Source organism: Aythya ferina (genome assembly GCF_964211825.1).
Source record: "Aythya ferina genome assembly, contig: HAP1_SCAFFOLD_134, whole genome shotgun sequence".
Taxonomy (NCBI): Eukaryota; Metazoa; Chordata; class Aves; order Anseriformes; family Anatidae; genus Aythya; species Aythya ferina.
Window position 1 is genome coordinate 282,255 of NW_028181391.1, and position 21,064 is coordinate 303,318.

At 44.8% G+C, this 21,064-nt stretch overlaps 1 pseudogene across 1 annotated transcript; it reads right to left on the bottom strand.

The window, feature by feature from the left end:
- Positions 1–471: 471 nt before the first annotated feature.
- Positions 472–17,386, bottom strand: LOC311428751 (zinc finger CCCH domain-containing protein 11A-like; annotated as a pseudogene). The gene is made up of 18 exons: positions 17,244–17,386; positions 11,794–11,849; positions 10,366–10,418; positions 9,804–9,978; positions 9,484–9,603; positions 8,581–8,704; positions 7,948–8,150; positions 7,232–7,351; positions 6,614–6,694; positions 6,209–6,319; positions 5,414–5,476; positions 5,050–5,151; positions 4,781–4,846; positions 3,770–4,261; positions 3,468–3,544; positions 2,570–2,762; positions 1,760–1,929; positions 472–654 (listed from the first exon to the last, which is right to left on the bottom strand). The product of its transcript is annotated as a zinc finger CCCH domain-containing protein 11A-like (transcript).
- Positions 17,387–21,064: the final 3,678 nt, after the last annotated feature.

Sequence of the window (21,064 nt, forward strand, 5' to 3'; positions counted from 1 at the left end):
CACGAGTAAACGTCAAGAGTTGACATAGTAACTCCAGGATTTGGCTATCAACTGTCCGAGAAATCAGAACACCGAAGCTTCACAATGTGCCCAACATCGAGTTGTGCCAAGGGCGGAGGAAGGAAGAAGATTTACATTTCAGCCTTCAGAGCATCGCTCCATCAGAAGATCGATTTGTAGCCACCATGGCGTGCCAATGGAGAACTTTCTGTGGCAAAAGAAGTGCTTTGTCCTCTCGATATCGAAGGTAACCACCTATAGTTACAGAACGGATGCACAAGACCTTAACTCTGACCAGCAGGGAAATTTAGGACAACTGAGCGCAGATCCTGCCAATTTCTACCACTTCGGACTGTGCTTTAAGTCTCATTGCAAAGCCTCAGTTAGAAAAAGGATCACCTCGGGGTATCCAACAAGAAGAACAGTTTTAATTTTTTTTTTTTTTTTAATTATACCCTAGGACTACGCAGTTCAACTGTCAATCATCTCGGAGAGTTCAAGGAGGAGGTCATCCTCGTCCTTCCCTGGGTCTAAGTCGATTTCGGCTTCCAGTCTGCCTCCTGAGATTTCCCAAAGTAGCTTCTCAAAATCTTCATCCGCAGATAAGGGCGCGTTCCCTGTGGAACTCAGCCAGCGTGTCCGTGCCTCTTCTGGCTGGGAAGAAGCTGAGGTCGAGGTCTCGAGATCCATCTCCATCTGCTCCTCAAATCTTTCCGGGCTTCCAAGACGCACTTCAGGTCTTGGGAGAGCAAGAAAGAACAATCAGGATATGCCATTTCTTAACGGGAAATCCCTTTCCTGCAAACCGGCTCTCAAAACTGTAGGCAAGCCCTCCTACGCTTCAATCTTACACAGGGATTGTTATCAATCAACCCAGGGCTACATTTAGAGCCTGATGTGTTACCAGGTACATTTTTCAGTCTGGGGGTTTATCTGTGAAGCCAGGGCACCTGGAGTTGAGGTGGCATTCTTGAGGACCAAAAGGCAGAGGACACTACTCATCATCTATCACCTCACGAGGAAGTAGAACTTCACCTCATCCTCGTTCAGGTATTCAGACAACCCAAGAAGTCACCGGAAAGCTGTGCTGACTTGCAGCATTTCAAGAAAGCCTAATTAAGCAATCCTGCTAGCTGCTAGAAAGTGGTTTCAGGTGACTTATTCCTTTGATGGATTTTGGCTTCAATTATCTCAGAACCCTCATTTTTTCCCACATGTGACAGAACTTATGTTTCCCTGGGGATATACACTGATTAAGAAAAAGAACAAGTTGGGGTTGTCACCTGTTTTGGGGATTTTCTTCAAGTCTGATGGCTGGGACGTGCTCCGGCACGTCTGAAACACCCTAGAAAGCAGCAAAACAGTATTTATGACACATGGGTAAAAGATTCCTTAATAGCTTTTTCCTCCACACTGCTTCTCCTCTGGCATTGCGGAGCCGTGGCCAAAATACAAAACCAAGGTGCTCCTGAAGAAAGTTCACATTCACCTGGAGGTTATTCATGATCTGGTGTCTTTTAAGAACATGGCATTAAGGGACAAAATCCCCCACACCAGAGAAATCACAGCATCAGAGTACCGGTTAAAGAGTGCCATTCATCTCATAAATACAGAAGGGTTCTACAAGCATCCTGGAGACAGCTACTGGATTTCAAAGGAAACAGAAGGCCTGCAGAACGTTTGAGTTTTCCACCTTTTCAAATAGAGGAGGGTAGAAATTTAACAAGGGATCCATCGCTGCATTAGCCCCTGGCCTTACAATGGCTGCTTTTCTGGCTGGAGGTCCCATCATGTCAGCATCAAAGGCAGTCTGTAGTTCCACAGCTGCTATGGCAGAGGGATAACTCCCAGGTGCCTTACGTTTCAGTGCCTTCTTCTTGGGGAAAGTGACTTTCCCACGCGAAGGCTTCGCAGGTGTCATAAAGTTGGCTAGAGTAAAAGCAAGAGAGAACTGATACAGTCTTGCTCTGCCTCAGGAAAAATCCAGGTTCTCTTAATCATTTCCACAGTCCTTCTACACACTTAAATGCATTTGGCCAGCACAATTACACCGCCATTGCCTGGATTCTCAGGAATCTTTTCCACATAGGAAACTCTGTCTACCAACAAGCCATACAAAGGAACAAAGAAACCGAAGAGCTACAGTAAATAATAATCCAGGACAAGGGAAACCTCAGACACATAGCAATCCTAAGTGCAAGCTAGGTTCACAAATATAGACAGCTTTTATATTTAAAGTCCTGCTCCCGCTAGGAAAGGAAAAAGCAGCAGTTATAGTAGGACAAGAGTGTATGCAACTGTTGTACCAGCTTCCTCTCCCTTGCAGTGATGTCCCACAGTTAAGTTGTTCTACAAAGTCCACATTTGTAGTGTCATTTTCTAGTCTCCCGTTCCTTACCTAACATCTGGCTGGCAGGAAAAGAAACAAACTAAGAAAAAGAAAGTACACCCTTCGCTTCGTAGCACTGCGTGGCAAAATGCACCCAGCCAGAGTTACAGCATGAGAATTGTCATCTTCTGTCTGTATTTCAGAAGACAACCTAAGTAACTCTTAACCTTCAACACTTACTTTTAGCTTCCTGGCCCTGAAATTGAGCTGCCACTTTCCCTGCTGGTTCAGTATTAAAGAAGCCAGCAGTAGATTTGACAGCAGCTTCCTCCTGCCAAAGCTTCTCTTGTTGTTCTCTCTGTTGCCACTTCTCCCACCGTCTCTCTTCAAAGCTCTTCTCTGGACATTTACGAGTTCCACTCTGCTGAGTGGGCTAGAAGGAAAGAAAAGTAGTGCATGAATAGGACAAAAAAAATAAATAAAATCCGTGGAGATTTCGTTAAGAAAATCTGATCAGCAATCCCTCCAAAATGGTCTTGATGTGGAACAGCATATTAATCTCGTTCAGGTTACTGTTGTTTTTTGTTTGTTTGTTTGTTTGTTTTTTTCCATAAAATTCTGCCTGTAACAAGAGCCATGCTTTACTATGGACGCAGTCTCACATATCTGCAATATCCACTATGGCAAGCTTCTTTAAACAGCTAGGGTGTTCTGCTGTACATCTATTTATCACATTCTTTTTAAGCAGCAGAAAGTCATACAAGTTCCCCTATACAGTATCCACTGACAGATTGATTTCCTTGAACACAGAACTCTGGCCTTCTGTATTAAATCCTTCATTTCTGACAGATCAAGTCAGTAAGAACAAAAACAATTCCCTCCACGTTAACTGTGTAGATTTCAGCTGGTGCTAACAGGGTTTCTTTGTTGCTGTGGTATAAACAGACTGATTCCAAGTTTGAGGATTACAGAGTTGTCTGGAAATGCTGCTGGCGATAGGATTTAGACTGCACTGCAGCTCCTACCAGCTGCTGAAGGGTAAGAACACACTCAAGAGGGTGGCACACGGTGAGTAACAAAACTTGTCAGAATTATCAGAAATTGTACGAATGTATGTGTGTCTTCACAGAGGACTCACCTGTACATCAGGTCCAGAGGAAAGTTTAGGAAAAGGCCGGTTCAATTCCACTGCCTTCTTTTCTTCTTTTTCAGGTGCTTTAAAAAAAGACAAAAAAAAGTGTTGTCAACGGCAGAAATAAAGAAAGCTGGGTACTTGTTTCCTTTGTGCATTTATTTCCTTGTGTCCCATGAGAGAGAGAGAGAGAAAGGCTACAATGTGCAAGCCATTCAGCATTTATCCATGAAGCAGATCCTGAGCAAACTGAACTTGCTCAATATGGGAAGCACCTCACTGGGGCAGGCATTAAAGCATCTTATTACCTGTTAGTTTTGTGCTCCATAAAGATTTCTGCTCTGCTGGGGCAGGTCCGGGTTGTGCTGAGGGAGCTGGCACATCTCCTTCACTCTGCTGCATCCGCAGAGCTTTCTCACGCTTTATTTCTTCCAAGGTTTTAACACGCACTTCTCCTTCCGGCTTGACTTTTCCTGCCGGCTCCTTCGCCTGCCCTTTGCTGGGCCCGGACAGAGCGAGCTGCTTCTTGGACTCACCCTGAATTTTGCTCTTGCTATGGCATTCTCCTGCTTTTTTCTTCTCTTCTACCAAGCGATTACTCTTTTTTTCGGACAAGGCTTCAGAGAAAGTTTGGATGCGACCTGCACGAGCAGCTCTTGCCCCTGCGCTGGAATCTTCAGTTTTACCATGCCCTTCAGCCTCAGCTTTGGCTTGAGTTTCGCGTCTCTGAAGAGCTTTCTCACGACGGATTTCCTCCAGTGTTTTCACATGGATCTCTCCCATCGGCTTGGCAGCCTTCCCTGTCATCATCAAGAAATGAGGAGAAGCACCAACATTTAAAGAGAGTCCAGCAATATTTTAAGTCTCCAAAATTTGTCAGAGCACTAAGGAAAACTCATCTTGAGCGTTCCCAATAATGCATCTTAGAACAATATCCTTAGGACAACATTCTCCTCCTCCTCTGAGCCACTTGTATTTTGAAGACCAGCCCTATCCAGAGAGAACTGCTACACAGAAATGCTGCTTTACTTTATTACTTTTTCAGACTGCATTTCAAATTCCTGCTCCTGGCAGTGGTTCTATTCTAATTGTACGTAACGGTTCACAGAAGCAGCTAAAAACCTCGACAAGGCACAAGTAGAAAATAAACACACACCTAGAGCCAGAGTTCTGATAGTGGCTGTCAGAAGAGCTTCAGCACTCAAGCAAGAGGCGTCAGTTCTTTGTTTTCGTTTAAATTAGTTTGTAGGGATGTATGAAAGCAGTCCAAGTTCGTGGAAAGGAAGGAGGAGAAAGCATATTTAATATCTAGCTGTTACCTCTCTCAGTACTGGTCTGCTTAGGAGGTAATCCCAGCCTGTCCTTCAGAGACTTGGGAACTCGAACTGCAAAACAGAAAAAGAATGAATTAGGGAGGCTGCATAATGTCAACTTCAGGTTCACATTTCAAAACAAGACAGGAAAGGTAACTTTGAATCCCAGTGATTACGACCTCAGCCAACATGCAAAAAGAAACATCACTGGAAAAGGACAAACAGAAAGACTAAATACGAAACCCAGGAATCCAATCCAGATGCCCGTTTAGTACCTGTCTCTCTCTTGGGTGCTTTGTCAGCATTTCCCGGAGCCTCTACCTTCTTCCCCAGCCTTTCAGCAAGGCTGCGCTTCACTGGAAGGCTGCTTACATCATCTTCAGAGAAAACAAGGAATATTGTAAGAACTTTTCTTTGCAGGAAGGTTTGAGAACAGTCAACAATAAGCTTCTCTTTTTCAAGCATATTTTCATAGAATTGCCTTTCAGCTGCTAAATGATTTTTTTTTTTTTTTGCCATTTCTGCAGTCAACACAGATCTCCACTGCAATGTATTTTCCTTTCATACATCACAAATACTCTTTAATGCAGTCATATATAGAAGGCAGCACCTACGTAACAGCTCGTAAAAAGTTCTTACCCGCGGAGGCTTTCCGTTTTCCTTGTCTATCAGCAAGATCTACTCGAACCACAGGTTCCTCCCCTAAAACAAAAGGGAATTTTTTTTTCTATTTCACAGAAACCAGTAGCCAACAGAAATAGTATCCTGTTAGCCCATGTCCAAAAAACCCTAGTCAGACACTCTTTTGACAGCTAAACCACATAAACTCATATTTTAACTATAATTAACATGGAAAAAAAATATTAATAGTCTCAGTGCTTGCTTCAAATTCCAGCTGAGATAGTGGAGAGTGAATCTGAGTCTGCTTGACACCTATACTTTGTGCAGAACAAAGCTGCATAAGCAAGCAGAATATTCTTAGGTGCAAATGCTGAGAAATATTCCTTTCTAAGGCGAATGTCTACGAGTAAAAGTACTTCCACACTTTTTTCCCTTTAAAAGGCATTTGCACAGCTCTAAACAATTTATACACAAACTCCTGTCATACTGCGTCCACACCTGCCACTGTACGCCTCTTTAATGCTTCAGAAATTGCTTCTTATATAGCACTGGCTTCTACAGCTCGCTCTTCTCGTTACTCTTCTGGTTTTCAGTTACCCCCCTATTGGCATACTGACACTTTTTTTTTTCTCTCCTGCCACTGCACTTAACCTGAGCACCAAATCTTTCCAGTACAACCAGGGACTTTAAGCATAAAAGCACGTTTTGAACAGAAGGCAGCACCAGAAGGCTAACATGGGTGAATTGTTTTAATTATTGCTTAACCCTCCAGTTTAGGAGTAATGAAATCAAAACAAAAGCATTCATTATTACCTTTCTTGGAAGACACTGTCACAGTTCTCACCACTGTCCGGACATTTTCCTCTTCTGGAGCAGGAAAAATCATAGAATCAACGGGACGAAGAGAAGATCTTGAAGAACCTTCTGTTCAGAGCAACCAAAACGTAAGGAAGTTTACCCAACATAAAAAACTATCACAAAGAACAAAAAACTTTAAATGATTTGTTACTGTCAAAAATACAGCAAGCAGAGCATGTAAAGAAGAGAGGTGACTAATTTGCCTCTGGTTGCCCTTTGAACTCCCATTTAGAATACCAGCTGGCTGAGAATCAGGTTGCTTTATGCCCCCAGCTAAAAATGGAAGTCTGTCCCTCAAGCAGCTCCCAGTCACCATCACCTGCCGTGAACAGGATAAGAAAGTAGGGAATATTAACTCACCACCGTGTCTCTTATTTTTTTCCTTCATCTTCTGCCATTTGATTTCCTCAAGTGTTTTTATTCCAAAATTCAGATTGCCCTCTGAAAACAGGAAACAGTTCATGAGACAGGCTTAGAGGCACTCACTGAGGACCACAGGTCCTCAGGCTTCTTAGCGCTCAGGAACTTTCTGAAGTATTTCGAATAAAGCCTGTCAACACTCCTCACAAGTGAAAGAGCCATAGAACCAATGGCATTTTGCCCCTCCTTTCATCCTTCAGGGTTCAAAATGTAGTTTTAATTTTAATCCATTTACACGATATTAGATCCACATTTTAATCCATTTACACGATATTAGATCCCTCTATCGTTAGATATGGCTTATCAACAGTGGTTGCAAGGCTGCACGTGCAGCCATTTAAACTCCATGCTGTGGCCCTGTTTTGTTCTCCAAAAGTAAAGAAAAGGAGTTCACCTTTCTGACCCAATGGGCACATGATGGTATTAATGGCAGAAATGAGATCATGGAAATAACCGACTCCATTCAGCACCCCTACATTTTGTTGTGTTTTTACACCACGCTGCTTTTGACTTAACTGTCAAGTTCTTCTGATTTATCCTACTAAGGTGCTGGCATACCTTGTTTAGTAGTAGTAGAACTGCCTTTCCGAGTGGAAATCACCCGTAATCCATTTTTGCCTTCTGCAGCTGGATGCTGGACGGGAGTTTTAGTTTCTTCTCCTTCCTCAGAAAGTTGGTCTGAAGGGGAAAAATCGATTCAGTTATGCATAGACCAGGTTGGTCATGATTACGTAGCTCATGCAGTGACACTTCAGCCCATGGTTCATATAAAAAACTTTGTTGCTGTTTTGTTTTGTTTGTTTGTTTGTTTGTTTGTTTGTTTGTTTGTTTTTAAACAGCTACACTGACCTGATGAACTCCTAAGTAGAATACACTAGGACAAAACATCTAGGACTCTAGATTCTCTCTGCAGCTTTAACTACTACACAACACATTGCTCTTCAGACAGAAAAAAGAAATTTCCTTCCTAGTTTCACATAGAACTTTACACAAAAGACCAGCTAAAGCCAGGAGTGGTTCTAAGCTTTCCTCCAACGTTTCAGCTTCTGTCCACTGACTGCCAGACAAAGCCACCAGTGACCTGGCCAGACTGCCTGCCCTATCGCTAGTCAGACCTCAGGTCATCTGTGATTTATACATCCATTTACAGCACAGATTCCTTCCAAGAACCAAAGATTTAACACATTCATTTACAGCACAGATTCCTTCAAGAACCAAAGATTTAACACAATCATTTACAGCACAAATTCCTTCAAGAACCAAAACATGCTCACCATCATCATCTTCATCATCATCTGCAGCATTGATTACAACTGGAGGGTGTGTAGGGCTTGGGACATTTTCAGAGTTTTCCACTTTCGTCACCCCCTTAGCTGTGGAGAGGGATTTGACTGGACAGAAAGTTTGTTTTGCTGCAGTGACATCTGAGCCACTTTCAGATCATCGTCCGCGCACTCAGGCGGACTTGGCAGTGTAGCTAGAGGAAGACGAGGATCATCGGTAATATGGCAGTTTAAAACTTTGACCACAATGCAAAGAGATGGTAGCAAAGGCAGATAACCCGCACAGACAACGAATTCAGCATCTCCTTTTGCCCATCCCATCACTGCTTACACCGTGAACAATGATTTCCCTTCCAACAACACCACATCTCCCTACCACCCAGCAAAAGAGGAAACAACAGGAAGCAAACTGCAAGGCAAACATCACACTAAGCAAAGAGAAGCTGAGCACGAAAGCAGAAAACAAACACCAGCAGTACACTCGGTGCAGTACACCTATGACTGCAGACCTTTTCCTGCCCTCACAAATGAACAGTTACCTGACGCCCCCTACAGGATTGGCACCCACTAAGTATTACTCAAAATTAACTCTTCAGCGCTTAAAGAAAAAGGACCTAAACTCACTCTTGCTTGGTGGTAAGAACTGTCCATCGATGTAACGTCCCTTTGCATGATGAAAAGCACAGTTGGCTTTCTGACAGCCTCCCGGCTGGTTCTCCCAGTAGCAAGGAATCTCACTGCGCTTTTTCTGAAGACAGAAAGAAAGAAAAGCTCGTGATAACATGCACCTGAGGCTTGCAAAGAGATGCACAGCTCCAGATCGTGACAGCTGTCACAACACAGTGCTGAAACATCATTCCAAAGGTCAGTTTCTCAGTTAAGTGTAGTATTTCTGGGCATATTCACAAAGTTTGCATAAGCTGTAACCACTATGCACATTTAGTTTGGTCATCACTCAGTTTGAGAAGACAGGCACTCTCAGACATCAGTTGAGGGTGGCTTAAACTAATACACCTAGGATTATACTAGGATTATTCAGAGGGAAAAAGAACATCTGAAATTGCCTAGGTTAACCCTGTCTAGAACTACTTCTTGGACACTTAGTTCTGCTGCACCTTTAACTTTCCCCACTTCCTACCCCAGGCAGCTACAACAGCGTTATCTGAAGGACTGTGGGTCAGAAGACACCTGATAGTTCATTATCAAGCCTGCTCCCATGAGGATAGAACAGCCTGTTTATTACCCCCCTGCTCCAGCAGGTTTTAGCAGTCTATTTAACAGCTATTCTGCATCTCTTGAGAAAACTGTCAGCATCTAATAAAAAAAAATAAACAAATATCTTGCTAAGACATACCTAAGGCATTGATTTTATTTCCCTCTGCTTCCTCCCACCCCCTCTCTTGGTAACAGAAACCAGTATGATTTTGAAGCAAACAAATCTATCCTGCAAAAGCACAATCAGTACACCTACGGCACTGAAAAATGCTTTTGTGGATTTATTTTGAGAACACATTGTTAGGCACTCACGTCAATTTCCATGTGTCTGAATCGGCAGACATTCCTGAAACAACGACCCTCCTGCCACAGCTTGCAGACCGTCTCATTGCCCAGAGCAGCTTCGCAGTGGCGGTAGGCACATTTGTCTCCCTGGAACCAAAAGGAAACCAACAAGGAAAATAGAGTACAGCCTCAAAAATGGCCATGCTGCTGCCTAATGGTGCTACAACTGAATTCACAATCTATCTGGTTCTCAAGTTAACCAAAGACCAGTGTGCTTCCTCCTCCTAATCTACTCCTTCCTGAAAAAAAGGGGGAAAAAAAGCAAAGCAAAGGAAAGCCAGCCATACCTTGCTACAGGTAGAATAGAAATAGAAGTAGCAATCGTCTCCTTGTTTAGACATGCCGACGAGTTCTGCTAACAAGCTCGGGTTCTCTCCACAGGGACTTCCTCTGCTCTTGGAGAGAGCTGTCTTCACCCTTGCTTGGGCTGAAAGTCTTCTACTGGCTTGTGATCAGTGAAATCTTCTTTTTAAAAGTAACCCGAAAGAAAGTAACAAGTGAAAAATAATGACGAACGGACATTTTTCCAGCTTTCTTCAGTTAATCAAATCAAGTTATCAGTCTCTCAAAGAGAGCAAAGCCTTGAAATCAGCTGTTACATGAACTAACTAAATATTAAAGTTCTGTAAAGCTGCCAGGAGCTTTGTCAGCAAGCGTTCTCTTCCACGTCCTCAATAATATGACCTGGAGCACATCTGGAAGCCTGAAAACGGAGTCACTCCTTAAAAAACCACCTGATGATACATGCAAGTCAATAATCAACTGTGGCTACAAATAACTTCTCTAGAACACAGTTAGGACGCATTAAACAGCACGTTCCAGGCCCTGTGGGTCTTCGATTTCACCTACCTGGACAACCTCAGCAAAGTTATCGATCTTCAAAGGCTTCCAGTTAACTGCTCCTGTAGGCCGAACCAAGACTGAATCCGTGAATTAATAATAAAGGGGTAGGAAGAATTTTCCTCCTCACTTTGCCAAGGGAACCTCTCATCCACAATTCAAACATAGGATGCGCTTTTAAACAGCTTATAACTAAGAGAGGAAGCAAGTCCATTTGAATGCTCTCTCAGACTGGATGCAGCCAGGGTTAGTTAGCTCTTCAAAAAAATAAAAAACAAAAACCAAACCAAAACAAAAACAAAAAAAACAGCGCATTTAGAGATGAACTCGTGATTCAAAGTGGCTGCAAAAATGAGGCTCCATCTTCCACAGCCGGACAATTTAACTTTTTTTTTTTTTTTTAATTTAAAATTCAGCATGTTCCAATCTCTGGTCTTCAAGATTTCTTCACCTATTAAGAAAACACAAAAACCTTTCCCCGTCTTTATTACCTGTACAGCAAAAAACATACCAGTGCATCTAAATCCACAGATGTGCATACGCATACACACATCTGTGTTTATACACACACGAGGAGGGAGTGAGAGAAAGTTAGCTAGAGCGACAGTGAAAATCAGAATTTTTGCCTTTTCGACACAGAGAGCGCGTAAAAATTCTCTCATTTTGAGGGAACTAGAAAAAAATGGAGGCTCTACAAAAGATTTTGATGAGTATGCCTTCGAGGCCGATGCTTTGTAACATGAGGGATCTGGGGGCCAGCACACAAATATGCATACGGATGTACATGCATACAGGATAAACATATCTATACACACAAGCGTGCACAGTAGATGTTGTATGATCTCCATATCGAGAACAACTCGTAGCCCTGATCAGACACGTAGAGTTGCAATCAATTAACAGCAGCAAGACAGCAGATCAAGGGTACAGCAAGCTTTGAGAGGCAGGGGAATGCTCACTTTGCCAGTGGCACGGCTGCATGATACCAAGGATTTTGAATTACTTTGATTTTTTGGAAGCAATTTGGTTTTTCTTTCTGCGCTGTAGCAAATACCACAGGTTTGCCATCACGTGCTGTTCCCTAATCCATATATCCATCATCATCCATTGCTGCAGGATCATGAAAGGTTAGAGAAGACGACTTAGTTCCAATTTAACAGCCAATGAGTTTTCGATGAGCAGAGCTGCAACAGATTTTATTTCGCCACAAGCATTTTTTTTTCTTTTTTTCTGATATGAAGTCAGAAATTTTGATTTATTTTTTTTTAAAGACACTAAATGTCACAAAACCTGCAACCAGTTCAAATTAGAGTGATTCTGAATCCTTTCAATAAAACGCTGCACATTTCTGTGCAAATTATTTCTGACTCTTCTGGACAAAAGTGGATGAAATAGTTCTTACAAATTAATAATAAAAGGTTGGAAGCTTTTACTCACACAAACACTAGTGAATTTTCCAGGAAATATTGTTTTGGCAGGGAATTTTCCCAAATCTAAAATAAAGAGAGGAAAAGTTGGGTTCTCATATTAGTTACTGCTTTTGACTGCTGGACAAAGGGAATAAAAACAGTAGTTAAGTGCAAGGTTTCCTTCTCTTCTTTAGTATGGATAGGAATCGTCACTTCGGACCTTTAGCACCTTCAGAAACACACCCAGTGCCATGCAGGTTCCTCTGCAGCTACTTCTAACAATTACTGGTGCTCCTTAGCATGGAAGTTTGACTCAAAACACTCTCCAGATTTAGCTCTTTTGACTGCCCAAGGAGCTCATCATTTTGCTTGTTGCCTTCCATTTTCCTGAACAGACCGGGAACGCTGTTCAGAATCTGAATGGATCTGGTCTAAGGAATGGGAAGAAAGCAAAACCAACGATACCTTGCAGTATTCCAAATTCCAAAAAAGCAGTCTCATTTTAAAAAGGACCTCAAAAGCTTTTTTTTTTTTTAAACTGACATCTGCTAACAGAGCAATCCAAGCACTAAACCAACTGAAGTTGCCCCTGAAAGCCTGAATAAAAATGAGTAACTCTGGTGCACTCAGCAGGTCTGTAATAGAAGTTGGTAAGGGTTTTAGATTTCTTTTTTTTGCTCCAGGGTGCTGGTAAAATTTTTGCATTAAGAGATTTTGAACCTTTTGTACCAAAGAATTAGAGATGCGCTACAGTGCCAGTAGCTGGGGGTCTGGAAATACACACCAACAAGTGTCATAAGCTTTGCCTTTGCTGAAGGAAGATGAATAGTACAAAGAAAATCTGTCTAGTTTGTTTTACAGGCTTGTCTTTCTCAGTACGGAACAAACTGACCTCCCTGGTCGAACTTTGCAGTGCCTATTCTGCCTTTGTCCTGCAGAGAAGAGCAAGAAAGGAACAAATCTATTTTTGCACCCCAAAAACGCATTAGAGGAGGATTATCACACCCACCTAAGGGTACTTCCTTGTTTGTTTATAAAGCACAAAGCATTTCTCTTGGACAGTCTCTCTTGCTGGCCTCTTTTGTGCCTTCCATTTATAATAAAGATATTAAGATGCTTACCCCTTGCTTGTTTTTTTTTTGTTTGTTTGTTTGTTTGTTTGTTTTTTTAAAGAACAGCGGAAGTGGAGAGTCGGATGACAAGCAAGAACAAACACTAGAAACTCCTTGTTCTGCCCCTGCTTTTTAATCACCCAGCATCACCCCGGCTGCAAAACAGCCTCTGCTGATTTACCTGCTTGTTAAAGCACCCCACAGGCTGCAAGTGCGGTGTGCTAGGTGTCAAGTTATATTTAACGGTGCACACGTAACCATTCATCTTCCCACAGTCGAAGCACAGAACAGCCTCTTGCTAACAGAACTCATCCCTGCTGCTGCAAGAAACCTCAAGGCCTGCAGGAAAACCTCAAGCTAAGAGTTCCAAAGCAAAAGCAGAAAACGCATCATTTGTACTCTTTCTATTTGAGGGAATTCTAGCTGCTAAACGCTGCCTACATCTGAGGGCACGTTCTGAGGCTGCCGGGAAGGACACTCAACACCCACTGACAGCAGGAGTGCAAAGATGCCAGCCAAGAAGGCAAAGGTTAGAGCTGAACGCTGCCTCAGCTTCCTCCAGCAGCCAGCTTTCACCACGCTCTCTGAGACTCGGAGCCCCGAGTTACCGCAGCCGCCACGTACAGCTGCTCCTTGCTGGCCCAAACTATTTGAAGAGTCTTCAAACTTCAGGGACCTGTTTTACGACAGCCTCAAGATCAAATTCATCTGTTCCTCAAGGCGCTGATCGTCCTGCTGTTTCTGTAGCTGTCAAAGAACAATCCTGAACCGAGGCACTCGTCTGATCAAACAGTGCTTCGGCACAGATTTGTCTTTAGCTTGACACATCAAGGTGAAGAGGAATCGATTCTTGCAAGCAACCTCTCAAGCAGGGATCTAATAAGGTGACCAAAACGACAGATCTGTTGTGCAGATCTGAGCACGTCACTCTGCAGGGAATCACTTTCAAGCCTAAGACGTTTCACCCATCTCCCTGCCCCAGAGCGACACAAGGAAAGCTCTTAAGCAATTGCTAGCCTCTCCTCAGTGCTCACGAGTCCCAAATCACTAATTTTACAATATATAAACCATGGCAGCTGGCACCTAGTTGGCACACGGTGACACTGCACACGTTGGCAGTGTCGTCAGGAGCTGGAAAGTCAGGGGTGAGGGGGTTAAGGGAAAACCACACATCAGTTTAGCAACTTGGCTCCCGTAGGATACTTCCTACGGCAGGAGTTTTAGCAAAGTCCCTCCCTCAGAGGGACCTGCTGGCTAATTAAAACGGGACTTCTGCTGGAGCAGTCAGAAGGCAGCAGGGTATCAGGAGATATCCAGTGGGCATCACCGTCAGTCTGTGGCAGTTTGGGGTCCAGGTATCAGTGGTTACGCGTGGTTTTCTCTGCTTCACTTTCTCCAAAACTGTGAAAAAATAGTTCTTTTACAGCACTGTACAGTCACACGTTACGGATGGAACCAGCTGCATCAACTTCCAGAACGACGGTGTTGGAAAAAGGTGCCTTTGGTGGTCAGGAGCACAACAGCTCTGGTGAGGTGTTATTTAAGTGTGTTCTTACATCTGAGTTTCCTCATAGCAGTATGGAGCTGAGGGGGTCCGGGTTTCCCAGGTAAGATTGATGGTTTTTCTCCTACCAAGCACCAGCTCAGTATACAAAGCTCTGTTGATAACACCCAAGCGTGTAGATGTTAAACTGAAACTGCTTTTAAACCTATTTGTTGTTACGAAAATAGCTTCATACACCATCTTCACAGGGTAAAAATTCACATGGAAGGACAAAAAAACCCAGAAGCGCTTCCTGAGCTTCAGTTTACCAACAGCACCATCGGATTTAGATCCTGGCCTGGCAGCCAGGATGCAGGGTCTGTAAGCATTGCTGCGATGTGCAAGTGCCAAGGCAGGTTTCTGGCCTGCCCTGAATAAAATACCTTTTTTTTTTAATACAAACAGCGTGCCAGGTACGCTGTAATGCCAATGTGCCAGCTCAATAGAGGATGTCAAACAACAGAGGCGTTTATCCTAATTTCTGGCATGAAAACACTTTTAACAGCATTCTTTTCATGAAGAAACCCCTCTCTATCTTCTCCAATGCTCCAGGATCTGCTGCAGCTGCAGCAGCCGCGCTGGTACAACCCACATCTTTGCCAAATCTTTTCAGTAACTGTGCTTTACCTCGGCAATGTTGAGGTCACTCCTCTTCCTCCTCCAGCTGAGCAAGCAGCTCGCTGGCTCTGCCACACCGCAGGTGCGGAAGCGAAAGCTGGGAACACAGGAGTCAAACTCTCAGCGCTCACGAAGCCACCAGGGCAGAGGGATGACACAGAGGCACCCCGGATCCGCTCTCCCTCCCCGCTGCGAGGCTCGCAGCAGCCCCAACCCGAAGCGCACACAATGCTTCGCATGGTGATGTCACCGCTGATTCTGAGTCCACACGTGAGGATCTGCTTCACCACTCTCAACGTTGGTGTTGGTTTTTGATTTATTTTTTTTTTTTTCTTTTAAACATTCTCAGCTTATGGGAAACCATCAGGTAAACCACAGATCGCTAGGGAAGAAGGCCCACACGAGGGAAGTCCGTGCTTTTCTTCCAGGCAGTGGCACGTGCTTTAACACGCCGCGTTCGACAAAGCAGCTCTCCCCGTTTTGCTCAGTGGCAACAGGCACGACTGCAACGCACACAGCTCTAGGCAGCACCTGCAGGTCCCAAACCCTTAACCCGTTTTTAGAGAGCACCAATTTTTTAAGTAGTGCTTTTCCCTTAATCCATGACCCCTTCTTTCCTTTATTTCTATCGGGTGGCTCTCCTCCATTTTCCTCCTCAGTGTCTGAGCAGACACTGGGAATCGTTTCCGGAGGAAGGGCACTGCTGAAGCTCCTCCATCTACTCTCCGAGAAAAGAGAGTATGTTAAAGAATACATCTTTCCTTTCTTTTCCCTTTTTTAAATACAATTTCTGAAATCAACGCTGCGGCCTGGCAGCAAATACCTACGGGACTAAAGATGATTCCTCATCCTCACTGTAACGTTGTAGTTAACCTCCCAACGAACCCATCTCCCCAGGAAGCGGCCATTTGAGATGGGAAGGGGCAGAGCAAGAGGAAGCTCTCCTTAGCCTAGCTCTTCCCCCAACACCACCTCGCCACCCAGCACCAAATTCAACTCACCTGCTCCGCCCGATCACTCGAACGGGCGTCCGACGCTGGCACACGCCGCAGCGGTGGTTCTGACGTGCCTTAAATCACCTCTCCGCAGAATATCTCGGGTCTGTACGCTCAAATAACGCAGTATTTGAGAAATAACGCCCAGAGCTCACACTCTGAGTGCAGCCCAACAGCACTGAAGCACCGGTAGGCTAAACATTCCGAACCTGGCAACAAGGCTGACCCAAGCAACAGCACGGAACCCTTCTGCACCTTCAGCGTGGACATCAGCGTAAGGAAACACAGACCTCCTCGATCCAAATTTTAAGCGAGAAACGCAAAAGGTCACCCAACCGGCTTGTTTTCAGCAAGCTAAAGGAGAAATTAAGGCGACAACCGGGTGCATCCAGAGTTAGTCAGATCCTGAAGGCAGTTCCTTGGGGGAACAGAGGAGCAACGCGCCAGATGAGGGCTGCCTTACAGCGCACCCCTTAGAGGCACTGCTACGGAAGGAAGGCAGAAGGTTGGAACTCGAAAGAACTCGCAAGGTGCCCGTTAAGGGGGAAATCTTTCATTTTTTTCTCAGCAGAACCTCCCCTCTGCCCCCCACCCCCCCCATGAAGGCAGCCCGGGGACTCTTTGCTTCCTTAGGGAGAGGGCAGGGACGGGGCAGGGTGGTGGGACAGATGGCCAGAGGGTCAGATGGACGGACAGACAGACAGCCGGACAGAGGGCCCAGCAAGGCCTGAGGAAGGGCTCAGGAGCGGGAGGGAAGGGCAGGGCGAGGGGAAGGGCGGCCCCGGGCCTGACAGGAGACCTTGGGCCTAACCCCGGGCAGCAGCTCCGCGTCTCACAGGGCCCAGAAGGGGCTGATACAGGGGGAGGGAACACCCCAGCCCCCAGCCCTGCCTCCAGGCCCTGCGGCCTTCACCTCCCCCCCTCCCCTAAGGGCACCCCGACCCACAGGGCCTCCGACACGGCCTGCTCCCCCTCAGGGCAGCAGAGGGGAGCCCGGCCGGGCAGGAGGCCTTTCCCCTGCCCCCCGCTGGTCTATGAAGGGCTCTAGTTACCGGCGAGCAGGGATTTTTACTGATCCTGGCCGGACAACAAAGACTACTTATTAGAGAATACAATTCTTTTTTTCCTTGTGATAACTTTTCTTGACCAAAAAACACGATTGTGAATGAGGGAAATGAAAGATGTAACATGGGGACGTGCGGATACTCACGATGATGCAGCCTTCTATCCGCATGTTCGCTGCGCTGCTGGGATAGCAGCTGCGGGAGCCTGGCAGCAGAGGGCAGTGAAGCCAAGCAGCTGGGATCCGTCTCTGGGGAAGGGGGCACTGAGAAAGCGCTTGCAAACGGGGCACAAGCCCTCAGCCTCTGGAGGCGGCGCCTGTCAGGCGTGAAGGAACGGGATCCCTTCACGGAAGATGCTGTGGGCTTGCTGAGGCTCGAAGAACAGACGGTGCTGGCTGCTACCAGCGTGCTGCAGCAGCGGCAAGACAGAGCCGTGGTGGTTTTCCTCAGCTGGGCAGCTGAGCTCCAGCACAAGCGCTCTCTCCCTGCCCCTCCTCCAACGCCAAGGGGAGAAAAGAGGCTGGCAAGGGCTCAAGGGCTGCCAGAAGGACAGGGAGATCACTCCACAAGGAGCGTCACGGGCAAAGCAGGCTCAGCACAGCCTGTTCCAGTCCAGCCCGGGGCCTGCTCCTGAGGGGGCTCTCCACAGGCCGCGGCCTCCTCCAGGCCACAGCCACCTGCTCCACCGGGGGCTCCTCCAGCCACAGGGGGGCTGCAGCGTGGAGATCTGCTCCACGGGGGACCCATGGGCTGCAGGGGGACAGCCTGCTCCACCAGGGGCCTCTCCCTGCACAGGCCGCAGGGGAACTGCTGCTGTGAGCCTGGAGCACCTCCTGCCTCCTGCTGCATGGACCTTGGGGGCTGCACAGAGCTTTCTCACTCCTCCCTGAGCCAGACGCTGCTGGGCAGCAGCTTTTGTTCCCTTTCTTAGATGCAAGATCTTCTTAAATTCAGTCCAGCCAAGTAGGAAAAGTAAATGTGAACAGCTGTATCTTGGCAAAGAAGATAGTAGGGAGCAAGGAGGTTCAGCAGTCAAGATGGAAGGTGATGCCATGAGGCTTACAGGCTAGTAATGTTCTAGTGAAACCCAGCCTTCCTAAAGAAACCTGCCTGACTACTTGATGTGAATAACAGACTCTGTTCAGCTCTTTCCTAACATAGAAACGGTGCTGACTGCTTCTTCAGAGTAACAGAAGTTCGTGATACTACTGAAATAGTTGTGGTTCAGATGTAGATCTGATTTCTCCTAAGCACACTGAATTCACAACTGTTGATCCTCCAGAGGAGGCTTTGCAATTGAACACCTGGAGAATAGGTAAATTTCCCGCTGTTGTTCTCCTCTCCTCTTGTTTTGTTTTGTTTTGTTTTGTTCCTAGTAGCATAGGCTTAAGACTCTGAAGAAACAAGCTGCTTTTTTTCATTTCCAGCACTGGCTGTTTCTCCTGAGCCCCGCCTTCTATTTTTGCAGTCATAGGATATGTGGATGTAAATTCGTGGAGAGAGGTAGAAAACTCTTTCAACTGGTGTTTTTTCGGCTATGTGGGGAGAACAAATAGAGTGGCTTTGAATATTCTGGCTCTTATTCAGAGCAGCATGTGGAGGGAGACAGATGCGTTTGCTTTTTTAGTGCAATGGCTTCAGAAGCAAGAGGGGAAAAAGCACTTTCTCTGGGAGCTGAAGAAGGTGTCCTAATCACAGGAGAGGTTTCTAAATGGCATATCTTTGCGAGGGTTCCTGTAGTTCAGAGGTTTTTGTTTGTTTGTTCGACGTTGGAAGGTTTTACTCTTAATATTCATGTCCTTCAGCAGAAGTGAGAAATGTGATTTTATTTTGTGCAGTGTCGTGGACCCTCCGAAATCTCCTGGGAATGTTGAATACCTCGCCCAGTACCAATGTGATGACCGTGGAGACAAGGAGAAAGCAAGAAGATCAAAAGAACGTGACCTCATTTCAAAAGAAACCGTTTTGTCCGGCAAAGAGTCTTGTGAGCCTGGTGAGAAATTGCGGCATACTTCCTCTCTCGAGTCTGACACTGAATGTAGCTCTAAAAACCTTTCCTCCTCAGCTGTTACAGAGAGATGCCAAGATACAAAGGACAAGACTAAAACCACTGAGAAAGAGCATTACGAATGCAAGAGGGAGCATGCTCCTAGTGAAGAGAAGGAGAGTCAAAAAGCAGGTCCTTCCAGCAAGAGAAGGGTAAAGTTGAATACAAAGAATACAAACTTGAGCTCCTGATTGGCTTCATGCTGAACTCTGTGCTGTTCTTGTCCTAATCTTGGTCTCTCCATAGATAATATGGTTTAAATCCAAATAGAATCGTGCGATGAGGAAGATCTCACTGCAACAAATTCAACATCTAAAATCAAAGTTGACATTTTCCGTGATTTTCTTCCTGAGCAGAAGTGTGCAGTACTCCTTTTATATTAACGTAGAGATTATTTCAAACAGTCTTGAAGTGCTTGATGACTTAACAGTCTGCAGATTGATTATCAAATCAAAAAAACCCCGACTTGGTAGACTATTTTTTTCCCAGTTTTGAATGACCACTAGGAAGAAGGTTATTCCGGCATCAAAAAAGTCATGTGGAATGTAACAAAATTTACTGAACCAGTAAGTAAAAATTATATTTTTCTATTAGTTCCATTGTTGCAACTCTTCAGACGCTTATGGATGGCATAGATAACAGAGGGGAGATCGTGGTAATCGGAGCTACCAACAGACTGGATTCTATAGATCCTGCTTTACGAAGACCAGGACGCTTTGGCAGACACTTCCTCTTCAACTTGCCAAATTAAGAGGTGAGAACTTAAATTCAACGTTAGTGCTACCATGGCAAAGTCCAACTTTATAGGAAAAAAAAAATAATTGACAACTTGAACAAAAGAGTGACACGTGGAGACACTGCGTTGTTCCATGGAGGGCAAATCTAGTACAGGATATATATGGTCAGGATGATACCACCAAGTAGTTAGTTCTATAATCAAACCTTTCATTCCCAAAGTTGTACCTGTTTGCTTAATTATTTAGTCCACTTGGGCGCTTTCATCATGAAGTTGTGTTTTTGGTCTCAATCCTTCACTTATGAGTGAACAGGGGACGTGTTTGCATTTGATTGTGCCCCGGATCAGTGGTAGTAGTTTGAGTCATAATTCTTTTCTTCTTTATAGTAATTGTAGCAATTGGAAGCATTGTGCCAGAAGTGCTTTCTGTGAATTTACTGACTGGAAAGCAAATGTGATGAAGTAATGAGACTGTCCCAATGAAAGCTTGCTAAGTTTTAGAGAAGTTTTTTGGACAGCAAAGAAATGTTTCTGGATAAATTTTTCATTACAGTATTTTCCTCTGGGTCCTTAGGTCTCGTAGTTTGGAAACTTGTTATTGAAGCTATAAATGCCTTTTCTTTCATTGTAGGTTCCTATAAAAAGTTCAGTATAACAAATAAGAAATATTCAATTTCCTGGTTGAAAATGCAGAGTGTATATTAAATAACTGTAAAATACTTGAAAGTTGAGCAAGTAAGAAAAGTGTATTAATAGATGAGGGGTTTTGAGGGAGGACTGTTTTTTTTTTTGTCTGTTTGTTTGCCTTTTGGTTTGTTTGTTTCTTGTTGGTATTTTTAAGGAAAACTTGGGACAAGCTAAAATGCAATGATTTTGCTTCCAGGCTAGAAAAGAAATTTTCAAGATTCATACTTGTGACTGGACCCCTCAGCCACCGGACATGTTGCATGATGAACTAGCTGAGAAATGCATTGGTAAGACTGAAACAGAAACGGATTCTTGCTTGTGACCAAGTTGTAAAGAACCTTAGCTTGTACCAGGCAGTACCCATGCTCTTGTGCCTTGCTGCACAACTAGTCAACAAGGCAGCTGGCACACCTTCATAGCAATCTGAGTGAGATGCTTTCATCTATTTACTCTTTGTTATCGTTCCTCTTGTTGTCTGAGAACATTAAATGGTTCTG